Source organism: Rhinatrema bivittatum, chromosome 2 (genome assembly GCF_901001135.1).
Source record: "Rhinatrema bivittatum chromosome 2, aRhiBiv1.1, whole genome shotgun sequence".
Lineage (NCBI taxonomy): Eukaryota > Metazoa > Chordata > Amphibia > Gymnophiona > Rhinatrematidae > Rhinatrema > Rhinatrema bivittatum.
This window is the reverse complement of record NC_042616.1, coordinates 569,282,941-569,297,473: the sequence shown is the minus strand read 5'-3', so window position 1 is coordinate 569,297,473 and position 14,533 is coordinate 569,282,941. Positions and strand designations below refer to the sequence as shown.

Below are 14,533 nucleotides of genomic sequence, written 5' to 3'. Positions count from 1 at the left end.
TATCAAAACGCCGAGTCCTCTGAAAGACCGAGTTCCTGTAGGTACAAAAACGCATGGAGCCTCTGAGATGACCCCCCCCCCCGAAAAGAGACGCTGCAATTGCTTCTTAGCCTCCGGTATCCAGGGAACTGGAGATTCGCCCCACTTACTGACCAGCTTTTCCATCTTGCTCCCAAACAAGAGTGAGCCTTTAAAGGGCATTTTAGTGAGATTAGCTTTGGAGACTGTGTCAGATGACCAATTCTGCAACCATAGCTGATGTCTTGCTTACGTTTCAGTAAAATACAGGGTTCTATTCCATCTATTTAGTTGTGCCCAAGAAGGAGGGTTCCTTTCGTCTCTTCCTGGACTTCAAGAGTGTCAACTGTCATCTGCGGGTGATTCATTTTCGCATGGAAACCTTGCACTCTGTGATAATAGCTGTGCAGGCGGGAGAATTTCTGACCTCCCTGGATCTGTCTGAGGCCTACCTTCATCTTCCCATCCATTTGGAGCACCAAAGTTTGCTGTGCTTTGCGGTGCTGGATCTCCATTATCAATTCCAGGCACTGCCCTTTGATCTGGCCACCGCCCCTGAACTTTTTCCAAGGTTATAGTGATCGTAATGGTGACATTGTGAGAAGAGATGGAATCCTGGTGTACCTGTACTTGGATGAGTGGCTGATTTGGTCCGAGTCTTTGGAAGAGAGCAACCTGGTGACCAAGGTGATCTCTTTGCTACAGAAGTTCGGCTAGGTGGTTAACTTGGCCAAGAGCAGTCTCCGGCCTTCTCAATCATTGGAGTATCTGGGAGTTCACTTCGACACGAGGCTGGGCAAGGTTTTTCTGCCGGACGCACAGATCCAAAAGTTGATGTCCCAGGTGCATCTGTTGGTGAATGCTATACGAGCATGGTGTGGAGCTATCTGCAGGTGCTTGGTTTAATGGGGATTACCCTGGAGGTCATGCCGTGGGTGAGGGCGCATATGCATCCTCTTCTGCACTCACTGCTGTCTCATTGGAACCCACAGTCACAGGACTATTCAGTTCATCTCTACTTGCCGATGGAAATCTGTTGTTGCCTTCAGTGGTGGTTGCAGGAGGCTCATCTGAGAAGGGGAGGGGTTGGGAAGCTCACTGTTAGGAACTGACAGCCCAGAGACATCAGATGGCCGAAGAGGCCCTCTGGAACATCAATTGCTTGGAAGCCTGGACGGTTCGGTTGGAGTGCTAGCACTTCAGCCACAGACTACAGGGTTGAGCAGTCCGCATGATGTCAGACAATGCAACGACGATGGCCTACATCAATCGCCGTGGACGAACCAAGAACCAGCAAGAAGTAGACAACTTATGGAATGGGTGGAGGGACATTTACAGATGATCTTGGCCTCCCACTTCCCCGGAAAGGATAACATAAGAACAGACTTTCTCAGCAGGGAGAGTCTGGATCTGGTGTATGGGTGTTGTCCGCAGAGGCTTTTCAGCTGATAGTGGGTCACTGAGGCCTTCTCTAGACCTGCTGGCAACTTCTTGCAGTTCGAAGGTTCCTCGCTTCTTAAGTTGCAGGAGAGATCTGTGGTCTCTGGGCATCGATGCTCTCATACAGGTCTGGTTGAAAGACAAGTTGCTTTATGCCTTTCCTCTGTGGCCCTTGATGGACAGACTCATTCGCATAATCGAAGTCCACAGTGGGCTAATAATCCTGGTGACTCTGGATTGGCCTAGGCGTCTGTGGTATGCAGATCTGCAGAGGCCCCTGGTAGAGAACCCCCTTTGTCTTCCGCTACACATGGATCTGTTGCGGCAGGGGCCAATTCTTCATGAGGATCCAACTCTGTTCTGTCTTACGGTTTGGCCCTTGAGAGGGCTCACCTGTTAAAGCATGGATATTTTTCTGCTGTGATTTCTACCTTATTCCGCACTCAGAAGTTCTCCACTTCTCTAGTATATGTGCGGGTTTTGAGAGTGTATGAGGCCTGGTACGAGGAGTGCAGTGTTCTTCCTCATTCAGTTAAGTTATTCTGGATATTTTGCAGGATGGGCTGATTAAAGGATTGGTCCTTAATTCCTTGAAGGTTCAGGTTGTGGCTCTTGCATGTTACAGAGGCATGGTGAATGGTATCTCTTTATCGTCCCATCCTGATGTGGCCCGTTTCTTGAAGGGAGTGAAGCCCCTTCGGCCTCCCATGCGGTTGCTGGTTCCTTTGTGGAGTCTTAACTTGGTGCTGGATTTTTATAGTGAACTTTACATTTCAGCCATTGCACACCCTTTTCTTGAGGTTATTAACCTTGAAGAAAGTGTTCCTGGTGGCTGTATGTTTTGTGCATTGCATTTTTTAGCTGTAGGCCTTGTCTTGCTGGGAGCTATTCCTTCGGGTCACTCCAGAGGCATTACAGTTGTGTATTGTTCCATCCTTCTTGCCTAAGGTGGTCTCGGAGTTTCATTTGAATCAGTCCATTTCTTTGCCGTCTCTGGATAAGATCTAGGACGCAGAGGAGTATCGCCTCCTGTGTTCCTTGGATGTCGAGAGACTTGTAGTGCGGTATGTAGAGGTTTCTGAATCTCTCTGAAAGTTGGATCACCTGTTTGTCCTTCATGGTGGAAGGAAGCAGGGCGAACCAGCTTTGCGGGCTTCAATAGCTCGCTGGATTAAGGAGATGATCCCGGCTACCTATATGGATGCTGAGCAGCCATTGCCTACTCAGGTTCGGACTTATTCCACTAGGGCTCAGACAGTGTCAAGGGCGGCAGTTAGATTGTTGTCTCCCTTCGATATCTGCCAGGCTGCAATGGGATCATCCTTACATACCTTTTCCAGGTTTTATCATATGGATATGCAAGCCCGAGAGGGCGCAGCCTTTGCATGTGCGGTGTTGAATGTACTATGGGCAGCCTCGGGAGTAGCTTTGGTGCATCCCACTGGTCCTGAGTCCATCTGCTACACGCTAGGAAATGGAGAAATTACTTACCTGATAATTTCGTTTTCCTTAGTATAGCCGGATGGACTCAGCTTCCCTCCCTCGGCTGCCGAATGATTGTGACAATGGTCCTCCTGTGTGGATACGGGTCCCAAGGGATTACTGGTAAGTGTTCATCCAGTCCTTAGATTGGGGTACCTATGTTCTTACTTGAGTTCAGTGTTTATTTTCGGTTGAGTACAGTAATGGTTGACTTTTTTTAATCAAGTTTTTTGCTAGTCTGTCCACAGTTGCTTTTGAAGACAATACTGGCAGGCTGGGGTTATTGCAGGAATACATATACTGTGTTGTCACTTACTCCATATCCATCTTCTGGCAGGGGAGCATAACCACTGGTCCCGAGTCTATCTGTCTACACTAAAGAAAACTAAATTATCAGGTAATTCATTTCTCCATTATGGTTGTCTATTCTATGTTGGTGAGAGTTTGTTTGTGTTCTGCATGTGTGACTGAGGTGAGGTATTCTACTAATAGGAGAAGTGAATTAGTGTTTTAGGGCTTTTGGAGGGTAAAGCCCACACACAACACATGTAACGATAGGCCAAATACCATATGGCTTCCAAGTGTCATTTTTACAGGGATTTCTGGTTGGCATCACAGCAGTACATGTAAATATAATATAATGTAATTGATATTTTTACTTGAGAATACTGTACTTTCATATTTTTCATGTAAAGTGTTGTTTTAAATGCATAACTCTTAACTGTGTGTGTAGAGAGGGCCGAGAGGGAGTGGGGTGCATTGTGCAAAGTTATAAGGTTCACCTAGGGCAGTGGTTTCCAACCTGTGGTCTGCTGACCAGAGTAAGATTTCTAGTGCTAGGAACCCCTGAGATAATTCGGCACACTCCTTTGCATTGGGGGGTGATAATTAATGTCCTCATTTGTGTGGGATTTCCATGCAAGGGTGCTAGGCAGGATGCACATTTTCTGTGCGCAAAACTGCTTACTGCATCGGAAATAACATTTGCACACAGAAAATGTGCACACAGCTAAGGAGAAAATGGTGCACTCCACTGAGCGCACCTATTACATTGGCCTCCTCATTGGTATCAATGTTTCTTCAGCTGCTTCTCTTACTGTTGGTCCTTGTGACTTGGGCAAGTCACTTCACCCTTCACTGCCTCGGGTACAACTTAGAATGTTAGCCTGCTTGGGCAGGGAGATGACTACAGGACCTGTTCTATAACTCTCATTGAGCTCTGATTTGGAAAAGGCAGGTAATTAAATCTAAAACCCAATCGAAACAGGCTGTGCTTTTATTGGAATTAGTGAAATTTGTACCTGGTCACACTTATTTTATATTTTATGAAAAGTACTATTTTCTAGTGTTAAGGCACTGTCATGTTTGCAACTTTTATCCTTTCTTTATGTGGGATTATTTATGATGCGGTGAGAGAACTTTTGCATAATAGCTCCTTTTATGCAACTCACTTAAGGAACAAACAATACTTTTGAAGTGATGCACTCATGATGTATTGCTGATATGGAATGGTGATTAAGTTGGTTTAGATTGGTTTTTTTTTTTTTTTTTAGGTACATTAATGGTAATGGATGCATTTTAAGGTTTAATATGAGTGAAAATGTTACATTCCATTAATTCTTTAGGTATTTCTTTGTCAACAGATGGGGAGGGTAATGTTTATACTAAGATGTATTGATGCAGAATACAAGTAATGCTTTATTGCATACTTCTAGTTGTCATCCAAGATCTATGACTTGCAATATACCTGTTGGCCAATTTCTTAGGGCTAGACAAAATTGCTCAGAGGATAAAGATTTTCAAGAAGCAATGATTGATTGGGCATGGCTAGGGTTATTTGACAGAGGATATATAGCAAGGGCTAGAAAAAGCCTGGAGAATTCAAAGAGAGTGAATTTGTTGCACGCAAGTAAAACAAAAAATAAAAGAATGAAACAAAAGAAGTTAATGTTTTGGGTTTTGTTTTTTTTTACTAATTTTAATAAATGTCATCACAATGTCAGAGCAGTTAGAAAACAACAAAAATTTGCTCTAAGATCCTGTTCTCATTCAGGTTGGACTCGAACCATCAGGAGAAATATGAACATCCAAGGATCATATTGGAGGTAATTTTAAAAGGATTTACACGTTTAAATGTAACACACTGTAGTAGCAATTTTAAAAAGCCATTTATACGTGTAAAGTGCACTTACATGTGAATATCCTATGGACAATTCAATGGCATATATTGTAGGAATTTATAAAAGCCCATGGGTAAAATGCATTTATAGGTGTAAAATCCAATTTTAAGCGTTAAATGCTTTTTAAAATCAGGCCAATTGTTCACAATCTGTATATGTTCCATAACAAAACAAATTGGAACAGATTTTTTTTTAGAAAACATATTAAAAGCACATCCATATGGCCATTGTAAATTTTAATCGCTATTATAAATTTATGGATATAATGGATTGTGAAGAATTTTGGATAAGGGATTATATAAATTGTAACAGATTTCAGATTTATTGGATTGTGTGTGGTTGTGGATTGTATTTCAAAAATTCTTGAGATAGTAATTAACAATCAACTAACAGATGATCTTGAAAGGCATAGTACCCTATATCCGGCACAACATGGATTTAGAAAATATTTTAGCACTGAGACCCTATTAACTTCATTACAAGAAATTATCCTCAGAGGAGCCGATAACAGCCAAACTTACTTCCTGATCATGCTAGATATTTCAGCAGCTTTTGATGCAGTCAATCATAAAATCCTCCTGGATAGACTAAATGAAATAGGCATCAAAGACTCCGCACTGAAATGATTTAACTCTTACTTAGAAAATAGAACTTTCAAAGTAAAATTTCTTGTTAACGAATCACAACCAATTGATCTCCAGTATGGAGTACCACAGGGATCCTCTCTCTCTGCAACCCTTTTTAATATTTATATGCTTCCATTATGCAGAATCCTATCCGGCTTCGGTCTAACACATTTTGTCTATGCTGACGACGTTCAGATTTTAAAACCGATTGAAAAATCTATCGACCAAACTCTTAAGCTCTGGGATATATATCAATCTGCCATTGAAAAAGTATTAACCCAAATGAATCTTTCCCTAAATACAAATAAAACTGAAATTCTATACATCTCACTTAAATTAAGCAAGGCAAAAGAAGTTGAAATTCAAGAAGCAGCTAAAAATTACCCCATCTCCCTGGAAGTGCGAGATCTAGGGATCTTCCTATATTGCGAATTCTCAATGAAAACTTGCGTTAAAAAAATCATAAACGATGGTTATTTAAAATTAAATATCCTAAAAGATTAAAACCTGTACTATTCCCAAAAGATTTTAGAACAGTTTTACAGGCACTTGTTTTCTTGAGATTAGACTACTGCAATTCATTATTTTTAGGCCTACCAGCAAATGTTACAAGACCATTGCAACTTCTGCAGAACTCAGCGACTAGTCTTTTGACAGGAACTAGAAGATCTGAACATATTACTCCAATATTGAAAGACCTTCACTGGTTGCCCGTTAAATACAGGGCTCAGCATAAAATCCTGTCCCTAATTCATAAAACGCTTTACAAAGAAAAAATTGAATGGTTAACTTCATCACTTCATTTCCATATCCCTTCAAGAATTATTAGATCAACAGGTACAGGGATGTTGCCAATTCCTTCCCCTAAGATTGCGCATCTAAATAATGTAAGAGAAAGGACTATTTCTATTGCTGGACCCCAACTATGGAACTCTATACCACAAGAATTACGTTTGGAAGCAGACAAATTATTTAAAAGGGCATTAAAACATGGCTATTCAAACAAGTCTTCCAAGAGCTGTTAACTTAATGATTTCAGACTACTGATTTCATACCAAGGTAATATATATTTTTTATTTTATTATATCTGCTCTTTCTTTACTACCTCTCTAACTGTTTAAATTTTATGACTATTTAATTTACTATTTTATTTAGTTTACTATTTTAATTATGTATATTATGAAACTATGTAGCTACTTCCTTTTCTTTTGGAAATACAAATATTTTTAAATGAATATTTAACTACTGTAAACTGATTTGATATGCTCACATGAAAAATCGGTATATAAAAAATATTAAATAAATAACTAAATAAATAGGGGCGGATTTTCAGAGCCCTGCTCGCGTAAATCCGCCCAAAACCGGGCGGATTTACGCGAGCAGGGCCCTGCGCGCCGGGAAGCCTATTTTACATAGGCCTCCCGGCGCGCGCAGAACCCCGGGACTCGCGTAAGTCCCGGGGTTTTCGGAGTGGGCGAGTCGGGAGGCGTGTCGGGGGGCGGGGCCGGAGCGCGCGGCGTTGCGGGGGCGTGTCGGCAGGGTTTTGGGGGGGTATGGGGGCGTGGCTACGGCCCGGGGCGGTCCGGGGGCGTGGCCGCGCCCTCCGTACCCGCCCCCAGGTCGCGGCCCGGCGCGCAGGAGTCCCGCTCGCGCGCGGGGATTTACGCCTCCCTCTGGGAGGCGTAAATCCCCCGACAAAGGTAGGATGGGGGTTTAGACAGGGCCGGGCGGGTGGGTTAGGTAGGGGAAGGGAGGGGAAGGTGAGGGGAGGGCAAAGGAAAGTTCCCTTCTAGGCCGCTCCGATTTCGGAGCGGCCTAGGAGGGAACGGGGGTAGGCTGCGCGGCTTGGCGCGCGCAGGCTATACGAAATCGATAGCCTTGCGCGCGCCGATCCAGGATTTTAGCCGATACGCGCGACTACGCGCGTATCTACTAAAATCCAGCGTACTTTTGTTTGCGCCTGGAGCGCAAACAAAAGTAGGCTATTTGCGCTCATCTGAAAATCTACCCCATAGTTTGTAGGTAGAGCCGTGCTCAGTTGAAGGTTAAATTTAGGCAGAATTTACACTATGAGGTATAAGAGTTACAAATACATGGTGGAGATAGGCGGATGGTTTCTGTTTTGGGGTGTGTCTTGAAAACCTTCATAATGCACCAAAAGGATGAGGTAAAATAAACAAGACACTGGACTAGCCTTAGGACGTGTGGCGCTGTTATGCGCTGCCCATGCAGAGGGCATCAGTTTGGTCCCCAGTCCTTGCTTTTGCTCTTTGGGCCAGCCAGAGCTGGGGGTGCTGCTCAGGCAGTGCTCCCAGCCTGTGAGGGGTGAGAGGCCCAGCCATTGTGCAGCAGTAGCATCTAGCGGTCACACACTTACCACAGGTTCCGGAAGGAGCCACGATCAGTGGCCCCTGATCTCGGGTATCTTTTGTTATGACGGCTGCACGAGATGGGAGAAATTTTAAAATGAAGAAAACTGCCCCCCCACATTAGCACAAGGAGGCTTATGGCTCTGTGGAGTCCAGTTCCAGCTGAGCTGGAAAAGAAGCAGGAGGAAATCGCCGGGCTTAAAAGAAATTATTAGGATACCAAAAGAGAAAACAGAGAGCCTTTTTGGATCTTTGGATTGAATACCCTTGTTCCTGTGTACTTAAAGTAGGACACTGAGTATGTGCCATTCTTTTGTAAGTAGTGTGAATTATTTCAGATTACAGCAGTTACATAAGAACATGCCATACCGGGTCAGAGCAAGGGTCCATCAAGCCCAGCATCCTGTTTCCAACAGTGGCCAATCCAGGCCATAAGTACCTGGCAAGTTGAGCTGTATAGTGATGATATCCTAATAATTTTGTACTTTCATTACTTTTGTGTTTTCGATTTGAGAAGTTTGATGTTTTATAAAAGTGGGGAAAGGGTGGTGAAGGTAAGAGCAGTATTGGAATTCAGGAGGGCATGGGATAAACACTGCAGATCCTTTGAGGCTAGAAAATAGGAATGAAGAACTTTGTTATCTTTAGGTGTAACATTTCTTCATGGGGCGGGGGGAAGTGTGCACGGAGCAGCACTTACTACTCTTAGCAGAAAGCATGGGGGGGCGGGTAACTTGCACGTAGCAGCAGATACTTTCCTTAACAGAAGACACCGGGGGGATAACTGCATGGAGCGGCAGTTACTACCATAAGCAACTTGCTGGGCAGACTTGATGAACCATTGGACTTTATCTGCCATCAATTACTTCATTTCTATATAAGTTGGGCTAGGCTTCAGACTCTATGGCAAAGTGTTCTATGTGCAAAGCAGTTTTGGGGTTTATAGCCTCTCTCATTGTTCTGGTCACTAGGTGGTGGTGGCAGCGGCCTTTATTGTAATGTGCTGAATTAAGGGCTAAAATTGTTACCTTGACCGATTCACTGATGAAACTGTATCCATTGCAAACTTCAATGATTGCCTTACAGCAGTAGCTCAGAAACTTAGCGTTTACAAACTCAAACTAAAACCCTCCAAATCAGAATTCCTCTGGCTCAGCTGACAGTCATCTCCTGTGAGCATTACCTTCCCTGTCAGGTACCCTGTTAACAGCCTAAGGAGTCAGTTCGTAGTCTAGGGGATCCACTTGACCAAAACCTCACCTTGGAGACATCACGTAGGCCATAAGGACATCTTTCGTGTACCTGCGCTAAATCCGCCAACTGTGCAACTACCTTAATAAATACACCCTTGCTACAGTAATTGCCAGCTGAACTGACTATTGCAATTCCCTATTTAATGGCATCGCACAATACAGCATGTAGCATCTTCAATTTTTTTCAAAGTGCACCGCTAGAGTTTTGTTAGGAGCCAAAGCAATCAAGCACATAAAACAAATACTCCACCAACTACATTGGCCCAGTCAAAAAGTAGAATAGCTTTAAAAACTCTCTGCTTTGTTAACAAGTCTGTGAATATAGTAAGCACCCAAGTACCTCTCCCAGCTCCCCTATGAGGAAAGACTAAAGAAGTTAGGACTTTTCAGCTTGGGGAAGATTCGGCTGAGGGGGGATATGATAGAGGTATTTAAAATCATGAGAGGTCTAGAACGGGTGGATGTGAATCGGTTATTTACTCTTTCAGATAATAGAAAGACTAGGGGGCACTCCATGAAGTTAGCATGGGGCACATTTAAAACTAATCGGAGAAAGTTCTTTTTCACTCAACACACAATTAAACTCTGGAATTTGTTGCCAGAGGATGTGGTTAGTGCAGTTTGTATAGCTGTGTTTAAAAAAGGATTGGATAAGTTCTTGGAGGAGAAGTCCATTACCTGCTATTAATTAAGTTGACTTAGAAAATAGCCACTGCTATTACTAGCAACAGTAACATGGAATAGACTTAGTTTTTGGGTACTTGCCAGGTTCTTATGGACTGGATTGGCCACTGTTGGAAACAGGATGCTGGGCTTGATGGACCCTTGGTCTGACCCAGTATGGCATGATGTTATGTTCTGCACACCAATAAGAGATCTCTGATCTTCCCAAATGGCTCTTCTCTCATCTCCGCATCTGCCAGATTGTCCAGCATCAGATTGTGTGCCTTCAGCTGTTATGTACCAAAACTCTGGGCCAAGATTCCATGACCTCCTACAACTGGAGCCTTGCTATCTTACTTTCAGGAAAAAAGCTCCATTATGGATGGCTTTTCAGCCAGCTCTTCCCTGCTGAGTCCCCATTTCCCGTGACCTAATTCCCTGTAGTCTTGATCGAGTTCTTGCACTTGATCACCACTGTAACTCATTTCACATGCATTTGGTTTATAAATTGATTGTAATCTACCTTGAAGCCAGTCTTGGTAAAAGTTAGAATATCAATTAAATAAGTCTTCTAAGGAAACTTGTGAGATGTTTTGATGTTGTTGAAAGCTGAAGTTACGTTATTTCTCAGACGCCCCTGTGAAGATTCACAAGGTTTCTTCTAATAGGACATAAGAACATGCCATACTGGGTCAGACCAAGGGTCCATCAAGCCCAGCATCCTGTTTCCAATAATGGCCAATCCAGGCCATAAGAACCTGGCAAGTACCCAAAAACTAAGTCTATTCCATGTTACTATTGCTAGTAATAGCAGTGGCTATTTTCTAAGTCAACTTAATTAATAGCAGATAATGGACTTCTCCTCCAAGAACTTATCCAATCCTTTTTTTAAACACAGCTATACTAACTGCACTAACCACATCCTCTGGCAACAAATTCCAGAGTTTAATTGTGCGTTGAGTAAAAAAGAACTTTCTCCGATTAATTTTAAATGTGCCACACGCTAACTTCTCCTCTGCAAGCTAGTTTTGCCCTACTATATGAAGGAAAGGAAGGGTCATGAGATTGTTGTATATGTGTATGAGTCCCCCCTAAAATCGATCCACACCAAAGTTTCAGGACATTTCAAGGGGGAGATGAAGACTCTAAAGGGGTGGTTTTTTTGGGGTTTTTTTTTTTTTTTAAATCTCTGTGTAAGAGAGTGTCCCTTTCTGCCCTTTAAAAGTAGTTCTGGTCCTTACAAACATGCATCCGTGGTTTCAACTGGTCTGAGCACCCTCTGTTTGTGACAGACGTCTCACTAGACCTTGTCCTAAGGTGACATCACTTTAGTGTCAGTATGTTAGCGAGGTTTACATTCCGCATTGGGAGGTGTCTTGAGAGCATATCAAGATTCCTGCCCATATGTGATGCAGGAGGAGTAAAGAGAGAGGATTGCGGGATCTGAAGTCCTTGTGTGTGGGTCTGTGGTGTTGGGTGTTATCTCTTCACAAATGGTGCCAGTGAAGGCCTCCACAGTGAAGGTTCGGGGTGAAGTCCTGGGAGTTAAGAGGGTGCTAAAGGATTGGTTCCTGAAGCAAGAAGAGAATCTGAAGAGACCAAAGGGAGAAGAGGATCCTTTAGAGGATTTGGATGAGGGTACCAGAGCAGAGGCAACCTGTCTGGGAAAATCATCAGACTGAGCCAACAAAGATCAGCCACAGACTCCAGAGAACGAGAAAGAAGAACCCTCTAGAGAAGAAGATTCATCTACCCAAAAGGTAGTGTGAGGGCCAGGGAAGGAAGGTACCTATTCAGAAGAGCTTAACTTTGTGGGAAGGAGAGTGTGAAAGAGACTGTACTTAGATTAGAGTGACGTTTTTTGGACTTTGGTTGCTGATGGTATGCTATCAATTAGTTTTTCCTGCAGTAAAAACTCTATTTTTGAACAGAATATGTGTGAAGAATGTTTCTTTGGTATGACTAGACTGGTGTGCGGAGAAACCGTAGGGTGAGCAAAACCCTAAAGGCCTTGAATGGACTGAACTCCCCCCCCCCCCCCGTGCGGGAAGCCGGGGAAGTCATGAGGCCTTGTGTGATCCGTGGCCCTGCCCGTGTGCCCCCGTGCCCAAGAGCTGACCGGGATGGGGGCTCCTTTAGCTCCGGTTGGAGCTGCTTTTTTTGGGGGGGGGGGATTTTGTAGTCCTCCTTGCGGCATTGTGAGTCAAACTGTCCTATGCAGTATTGCCCCGGGACTGCCATCTGCCACGTTTTCAGCCAGTTAAAAGATCGGTTTATTTTAAGGTTCAGTAGGCATGAGCATTCACAGCTCTGGAGCAAACACAGAGAACGTCAGGTGGCATGCTTTGAGGAAAAGCCCCTATCCCCCACCCGCTGTTGAGATGCGGTGTGGCACAAGTTATTACGGGTCCCCCGCGGAATCTTTAAAATAATATTTTTTAATTAATACATTCTTTTCCTTGCAAACAGGACTTGGTGGAACTCCCTGTTCCTTTGCCGAAGGTTATTGGTTGACTAAATTCGGGTTCCATACACGCTATCTTAAGAAAACATTACTGCAACGTTTTGCTTTTGTCAGCATAGCCTTCCCTAGACAGGATCAGGATCATAGACACTGAGGGCTTGTGCTGGGGATGGCAAAATTACTGGCCCTGGCACCCCGCAGACTCTAATCCCAAGCCCATGCCCCTTCTGCTATCCTCTAATTTTGTTGGGGTTTTTTTTTTTTTGCCATTGCCTGTCCCTTCCTGCAGATCTCCGGCTGGTGCTGCTGTTCAGACGAGGCAGCATGCGTGCCGGGACTGAATCGGACTGTGGCCCTGCGTTCACAGCCCCCCCCCCCCCCCCCCCCCACACACACGGATGCCAAGAGGAGGCAGGAGCACCGCGATGTCTGTGAGCGTCCCCGCCTGCACGCTGCCTCGTCTGAACAGCAGCACCAGCCGGAGATGTGAGGTGGGCTGGGTAGAAGGGGGAGGAATACAGTTGGATCCCCCCCAAGAGATAAATCTGCTAGAGAATGGGGGCCTCAGGAAACCGGGGATGAGGGGGAAGGTGGTGGCACGGCATCCGCACTGATAGTGCCCTAGGGACTGCAGAAGTCAAAACTCGTCACTGCCCCTGGGACACCTCAGCATTGCTGAATGGTGACCAAAGTGTTTTCTACTGTTCAATCTTTTCTTCTCATTACCTCCTCTTTTTTTGCCCTGCTGTTTTTCTCTCCTTCCTGCCACAGATCATTGACAATGCAAACTCTACGTAGATGATGCGGCACAAAGAAAATGTGGTGACACAGAGCCTATTATCATATCAAACAATTCGAGAAAAAGACAATCCATTATTAGCCGAGTGATTGCTTCAAAAAATCTATTTATTTATATCTGTACATATGACCTTATTACCCCCACTTAACAAGTTTGACAACTTCAACTATTATTTATTTGAAAATCACATTGCTATATAATTATTATGGAATAATATTTTTAGTTTAATCTGCATGCGGTTCCCTGTCACAGTCATCTGCAGCTCTCACACTCACATCTGCACTGCCCCGTAGGCACCCCAGACTTACACCTCTCTACCCATCTTCCCCCACTGCACATCCCCCTTACATTCTTACGCACTCAAACAAGCCTAGCCCTGTGTGCCCATCACTCCACCACACAGCCTCTACGTACTTCTCCACCCCAACACAAACCCATAATCCTATAATAGCACACCTCCTCGCACGTGCTCCCCACATTCCCACAACCACACATAGACACCCACTTACCCACCCCAATTCCCCATACACCCCATTTGCCTGCCATTCATACACACCACACACACGTACCCCTCACCACACACACTTGCACTTTGTGTACAAACCCACAACCCCCCCACATCCTGCACTCCCCACACAGAGACACAGCCATAAACCATCTCACATGCACAACCATCCCTACTCCTCATGCACCTCTTCGTCTCCCACCAACCCACAATCCTACATACTTCCACCTGCCTGTAACCGTATTCCCACACTCGCACATAAACAATCAAACAGCATCCAATGAGGGCCCTGACTTTTGCGGTCTGGGAAACGGCTTAGCACGGGGGTAACCTGCACGGCACAGCAGATGCTACCTTAAGCTTGCTGGGCAGACTGGATGGACTGTTTGGTCCTTTTCTGCCGTCATTTCTGTTTCATATGTTTCTATGTTGGAAATCATTCCCAAAGCCATGCCTCGGCATGCTTTCCCCTGCAATGAGACATTGCTTCTGTTCAGACCTTATAAATGAATATTAACAAAAAATATTTTTTTTGTGGTATGTTTCTAAGTTACAACTTATCTGAAACATTTATCAATCAGAACTTACCCTTCAAGTCACAATTATGCCAGCGCACACGTCTCTGGGATAGCGAACAATGGCGCTGTCCTGGCCCCCCCCCTTCCAGGAAGCCCAGCACCTGTGCGCATGGCCGGGCCTCTTGGAAAATTCGCCCGGCGCTTCCAAGGCCCGGC

The 14,533-nt window shown here is 44.5% G+C and overlaps 1 protein-coding gene across 3 annotated transcripts in view; it reads left to right on the top strand.

Moving 5' to 3' along the window:
* LDLRAD4 (low density lipoprotein receptor class A domain containing 4) overlaps window positions 1–14,533 on the top strand; it is a 963,403-nt gene that overhangs the window by 129,785 nt on the left and 819,085 nt on the right. Inside the window, exon 2 of one of the 3 annotated variants that reach the window (XM_029590932.1) lies at window positions 4,994–5,045. The exons of the other annotated variants lie outside the window; for them this stretch is intronic. The gene's annotated coding sequence lies outside the window, so the exon portion shown is untranslated. The remainder of the gene's footprint in view (window positions 1–4,993; window positions 5,046–14,533) is intronic. 3 annotated transcript variants of the gene reach the window in all.